This window comes from Mastomys coucha, unplaced genomic scaffold (assembly GCF_008632895.1).
Source record: "Mastomys coucha isolate ucsf_1 unplaced genomic scaffold, UCSF_Mcou_1 pScaffold18, whole genome shotgun sequence".
Lineage (NCBI taxonomy): Eukaryota > Metazoa > Chordata > Mammalia > Rodentia > Muridae > Mastomys > Mastomys coucha.
Window position 1 is genome coordinate 58,004,369 of NW_022196900.1, and position 5,955 is coordinate 58,010,323.

The window sequence follows — 5,955 nt, forward strand, 5'->3', positions numbered from 1 at the left end:
GAGGACTGACACATAAGTTCTGTCCCTGGAGTGAGGAACAGGGGTGCGTACGATCCCCCGCTGGCTAGCATGAGGCCAGAGAGCAGCGTTTGGGCGATTTTCATTTTATTTTATTTTTTAATTTGCGCCCTAACTGGCCCTTAGCGTGTGTGCGTGGCTTATGGGCGTGGGCCACCATGCCTTCCTTGCAGTCTCAGGCCCCAGGGAAGCCGATGGCGAGGGGGGTTGGGCCTAGAAACCTGCAAACTTCGCTGAGGGAGGGGAGGAGTCTGCACGAGACCCAGCGAGTCTCTCCTGCGGTCAGACGTCCGGCCCTGCTTTTGTTGGCGCGTGTGACCTCCGGGCTGCACCTCGTGGCTCCCAGGTAAGGCTGTTCAGGGCTAGGCCCCGGATGTCCCCGTGTTCCTCACCCTGCTCTGCCTGGCCGGTCCCGGGGTGGGGACTGAGAATTTCTCTTGCACCCGGACCAAGTGGGGGACAGTGAGCCAGTCGGGCGGGAGCTGCGCGAAGGCGGAGGTGAGCTTGAGCCCCAGAGCTTTGCAAAGAGCCTGGGGGGGATCCCGGCTTTCAGCCCCTTCCTAGCCTCCACCATCGAACGCTTTCCTCAGTGTCTTTGACTGGGAAGGAGTTTCCATCAGTTTCTTCACAAAGTTTGCTAGAAAACCGGGCAGGATTCTTCTCCAATTCGTTAAGGTGTATCTGCCCAGATACACAGGGCAGAAGCCACCGTCCTCAGGGCCCTCTCCTTGGCCTTCTTGAATTTGGATCCCGGGCGTTCGTTCCCTCCTTGTCGCCTTCTCTCTACCCCGACCCCAGTGTCCCTGTTGATAACTTGTAGATACTATTTAAGAACACTTACTGGTGATAGGCGTGTGGATTTTTTCGTTAAGTCACAACTTCTGCGATTCGCACTTAATTCCAGGCGCTGTGAGACGCGACTGTAGGTGGACAGACCAACCCTGACCCGAGGAGAGCTGGTTTCTTTCCGGGGAAGGCACAGATTTGGGTAAGCTGCAGAGTGTGCTCGTGGGGCACGAAGAAGGTCCCTCTGGGATGTGACAGAAGTGTCTTGGGTTGAAGTGGGGATGGGTGTTGCCTGTAATCTAGGGAGGGTTCTTAACCGGGTGGCAAGAATGTTTGAAGATCACTGGCCCCCACTAGAATCATTGAAATCCCCGAGTTTCATAAAATAAGTCGGGCCTTGAGCCTAGCGCTAGGAGACCGAGGTACGTGCATCTGAGTTCCATGCCAGCCTGAACTACATAGTGAGGTCCAGGGCAGGTCCAGGGCTATATAGACCCTGTGTCAAGTAAACAGATAAATAAAAAATAGCAGAAAACACAGGCAGCTTAGACCTGCGGTCACAACTACTTTGACGCTTGAAGCAAATGGTTCCCTTGATGCTCTCTGGGACGGTATTAGGGGGACCCTATCTCAAAAACGTTAAACGAGTATGTAAGAGCTTTTTTTTTTTCCATCCAAGACCCTATATAGTCTGATGTTTTATCCCTAAGCTTTCTGGTAAGCCGCAGAACTGAGCCTAGTTGGCCCATTCAGGTTCAATGGCGGCCATTAAAGGTGTCCTTGGAAAACTGATGAACTGTTGTTTTAGGAGCAGGTGGAGCTGCAGTTCTCTGGTCTCAGCCTCCCAACTGCTGGGATCACATTCCACAGCAGCTTGATTTGCATTTTAAATAGTTTTCGGGCGGGGTACTTCCTCTTCCGCTGTTAGGTAGAACTAGGTAGAAAACGGTCCTGGACGGCTGAGCGACACCAACTCTGGCCTGGCGGGGGAGGGGGGAGGTAAGGACACGACTTCCTGACTCTGGGAGTGGGAGGAGAGAGCCTTCTTGGATTTGCATTTCCGTGACCTTTGCCTAGTTCTTCTGGTCTACTCCTGTCCTCTTTTCAAATGTTTATTATCTCATTGCATTTTTCCTGTTAGCTACGGGTTCCTTTTTTTTTTATTTTTGTCCCCTCCTTCTGGATTGTGGATTATCTTTCCCACCCAGACATTTAGGCTCTTTGTAGCTGCCGGTGGGTGATGCACTGCATAGTTTGTGCCCTGAGGGTCTCACCGAGCCCAAGCAGTCCTCCTAGTCATGTGAGTCACTTGTCTTTTCAGCTCCACCTCCCAAGTGGCCGGATTAAAGGTTTAGGCCACAGTTTGTTTGCTTGCTTGTTTGGAGAGAGTGGGTGGGTACCCTGAACACCTGATGTGAAGTCAAAGATAGTCTTGAACTCCTAATTCCCCCAGTCCTGGGCTGGCATGCACCCCACCCTACCCTACACGAAGGACAACTGCGAGCCTTTCAACCTTTGGACTCTGGTGAGGAGTCAGTCAGTGCTGTGAACAACCGCAGCTTCTAAGCTCCCGTTCTAACTTTAGCCTCTAGTTAGTGGTCTCCCTCCCACCGACTCTGCCCTTTGTACGCTTTGGGTTTTCTTCCCTTCTGTGTGGACTACAGTTGGCCTACAGGTTCCACCTTGCCTCAGCCATTCCAGCAACTTGGGCTGCTCCCCAAATTTCCATCACAGTACCTCACACATAGTGGACAGAGGGACTCCTAAGTCAGTCACCCATAAATTCTAGAGGGAACTGATAACTTCTTTTGGGGGGGTGGTTCAAGACAGGGTTTCTCTGTGTAGCCCTGGCTATCCTGGAACTCACTCTGTAGACCAGGCTGGCCTCGAACTCAGAAATCTGCCTGCCTCTGCCTCCCAAGTGCTGGGATTAAAAAAAACGTGCGCCACCACTACCCAGCTGATATCTTCTTGATATTGAGTCAAATGTGGTAATGTGGGTCTAAGCCCAGCACATAATGGGAGGCTGAGGCAGGTTCACCCTGAAGAGTGAGAGACTTTCTCAAACACACACAGAAAACCAAATTACCAAATACTGAGATGTGTTGTTTATTTGGCTCACACCCAGCGCTTATTTTAAGAGGAGCTCTTGTTCTTCGGCAGAGACTGGCCCTGTGCCTTCAGCCTCACCTTACCGCTGTGGCTTTTTTTTTTTTTTTTTTTTTTTTTTTTTTTTTTTTTTTTTTTTTTTTAAGATTTTAATTTTAATTTTACCTGTGTGGGCATTTCAGCTGTTTCTGTGCCTGAGCTGTGCATCTGCATTGCCTGAGGGGACTAAAAAGGTATCAGACTCCCTGGAACTAGAATCAGAATCAGACTTGTTAGCATGCCGTATGGTTACTGGGAATTGAACCCAGGTGGCCTTCAAAAAGTTTAGCCAAGACTAGTCTTGAACTCCTGATCTTCCTTCAACTTTCAAGTGCTGGAATTACAGACAAGCAACATAAGTGGTTTCCCATAGTTGAGAGGATATTTAATTTGTTTTGTTTTTGAGACAAAGTCTAGTCAGAAAGCCCTGAGTGGGTTAGTACTGGCTGTGTATCCCACCTTGGCTTCAAGCCTGAGTGCTGGCACTTCAGGCTCACACACCACCCTGCCTTTATTTAATTTTGGGGTCCTTGCAAACACGATAGCTCTCTCAGAGGAAATAATGAGGCAGTTTACTATGGAGCCATTGTGAGTGTCCGTGGTCCAGGCATACAGATTTTTTATTGTTTTTTAATTTATGCCTTATGTTCTAAATGCTTCCCACCTCACAGTGTTCCTCGCCTTCCCCTACATTCTCTCATCCTTGTGCATCAAGTCTCTTCAGGATTACCCTCTCCCATTGAGATCAGATAAGGCAGCCCTCTCATTCTTTTTATTTTAGGTTTTCACAGACAGGGTTTCTCTGTGTAGTCCTGGCTGTCCTGGAACTTACTCTGTAGACCAGGCTGGCCTCGAACACAGAAATCCACCTGCCTCTGCCTCCCAAGTGCTGGGATTAAAGGCATGCGCCACCTCTGCCCAGCTTTTTTTTTTTTTAAAGATATATTTATTTTATTTTATGTATGTGAGTATACTGTTGCTGTCTTTAGACACCAGAAGAGGGTGTTGGATCCCATTACGGGTGGTTGTGAGCCACCATGTGGTTGCCGGGAATTGAACTCAGGACCTCTGGGAGGAGCAGTTAGTGCTCTTAACCGCTGAGCCATGTCTCCAGGCCACTCACATTTTTTAGGTAGCTTCAAACAGAAGTCCAATTCAAAGCCAATCTGGGCTACATTGTGAGGTCTTTTTATTATTTTATAATAAATAAAATAAAATAATAGTGTATGGTATCTGGTCTACATGCATGTCTCTACCACACTCATGCCCAGTGCCCATGGAAGTCGGAAGAGGGCATCAGATCCCCTGGAACTGGAGTTACAGGCAGTGGCGTGGCTAGCTCCTATGTGAGTGCTCGGAATGGAATCCCGGGTCTCTGGAAGAGCAGCCAGTGCTCTTTTTTTTTTTTTTTTCCCCGAGACAGGGTTTCTCTGGGTAGCCTTAGCTGTCCTGGAACTCACTCTGTAGACCAGGCTGGCCTCGAACTCAGAAATCCACCTGCCTCTGCCTCCTAAGTGCTGGGATTAAAGGTGTGCGCCACCATTGCCTGGCTCACTCAGCCAGTGCTCTTAACTGCTGAGCCCTCTCTCCAGCCCTAGATGTTCTTTTAAAAAAAAAAAGGTAACAAATCCCTGCTGTCAGCTCAGCCTACTTAGGTTGGATGGTGTGGATCTGCCGCATTCTGGTACCTCGCACAGAACCAGCTCTAAGCCCATGTGGCGCCTGTCCCCCAGCACCAGTTCCGTAAGCTGCTTATTAGTTCATTGGTTTTGCTTGTGGTTTTGTTGTTGTAGTTGCTGTTGATTTACCTCTATTTAATCAAAATCTTTTTGAAGGCTGTAGGCTGGGCCCTGGTGGTGGCAGTTCCGTATCCCAACTGCTGAGAGGGTGAGACAAGAGAATCTCAAGTTCAGGACCTGGCTAAGCTCACAAAGCTAACTCAAGGCAGTTTGTCTCTGCCTCTGGAGTACTGGGGTTAAGTGTGGTGACCTCATTGATTGATTGGTGATTGATTGATTGATTGATTGACTGGTTGCAATACTGCAGTGGCTCCCAGGACCATTTGCCTCAGATACCAAGAAGCTACACCCAAAGTTAGATTTTCTTCTTCAGAGCAACATGGTACTATTTACCACACCTTGCTTTTTATTTATGAATAAATCTAACATGGTTGCGCTATATGCTTGTTTGATGCCAATAGGTGTGATTGCTAATATTTGCTTTAAAGCCCTTTTGTGTCAGGATGAGCCTGCCACTCAGTAGTAACCAAGCACTGGCTTAGCACACACGCACACAAGGTGCTGCAGCTGCACTCCAGGGTCTAGCCCCCAAGGAACTACGTTCGTTTATGAGACTGAGGGAGTTTGTGTAATTTTATTGTTTTTTAATCTCATCATCTTCATATTCTCTAGCCTCTTACAGTTGAGTTATTTCCTTTTTTCTATTTTCTAGAATTCTGGGGTCTGGCTAACAACTAAGAACCTTTCTAAGGTCAGGGCTAGTGGCATGGGTTGGTATGCCCAGCATTTAACATAGTATTGGATTTATGTGTGAGGCAGGTAGGGGACCTTGATGTAGGTTTAGTTCTAACAAGTTCTAGACAAAGCAAAACAAATTTGCTTCGAATTTCTGGATTAAATATGAACACATACTATTCTCTACTTTGTTGTTGTTTTTGAGACACGATCTCATTGTGTATCCCTTGCAGACTTGGAATTCTCTAATTAGCCCAGGCTAGCCTCAGATACCTCCTGCTTCACTTTACAAGTGCTATGTTTTAAATTTTTTTTTTAAAAAAAAACTTTTATTGCATTATGAGAAAAGTTACATGATTTCAATTTATCTGAATTTGTTAACATTTAAAAACATATTTCAATTAAATATAATTGAATCATGTTCTTGTTTCCCTTTTGTACCACTGTTCCACCCAGAGACTCCCCTTCAATACCTACAATATCTTTTTTGTCATATTCCTTAAAATTTATAGGATATTATAACAATAAA

The 5,955-nt window shown here is 47.1% G+C and overlaps 1 protein-coding gene across 2 annotated transcripts in view; it reads left to right on the plus strand.

Annotated features, from left to right (window-relative positions):
* Window positions 1–252: 252 nt before the first annotated feature.
* The window catches only part of L1td1 (LINE1 type transposase domain containing 1), a 13,565-nt gene continuing 7,862 nt past the window's right edge, over window positions 253–5,955 (plus strand). The window contains exons 1-2 of one of the 2 annotated variants that reach the window (XM_031377906.1): window positions 253–364; window positions 923–1,006. The gene's annotated coding sequence lies outside the window, so the exon portion shown is untranslated. Of the gene's footprint in view, window positions 365–922; window positions 1,007–3,119; window positions 3,147–5,955 lie in introns of those variants that run through there. The other variant, XM_031377907.1, reaches the window with a different exon arrangement.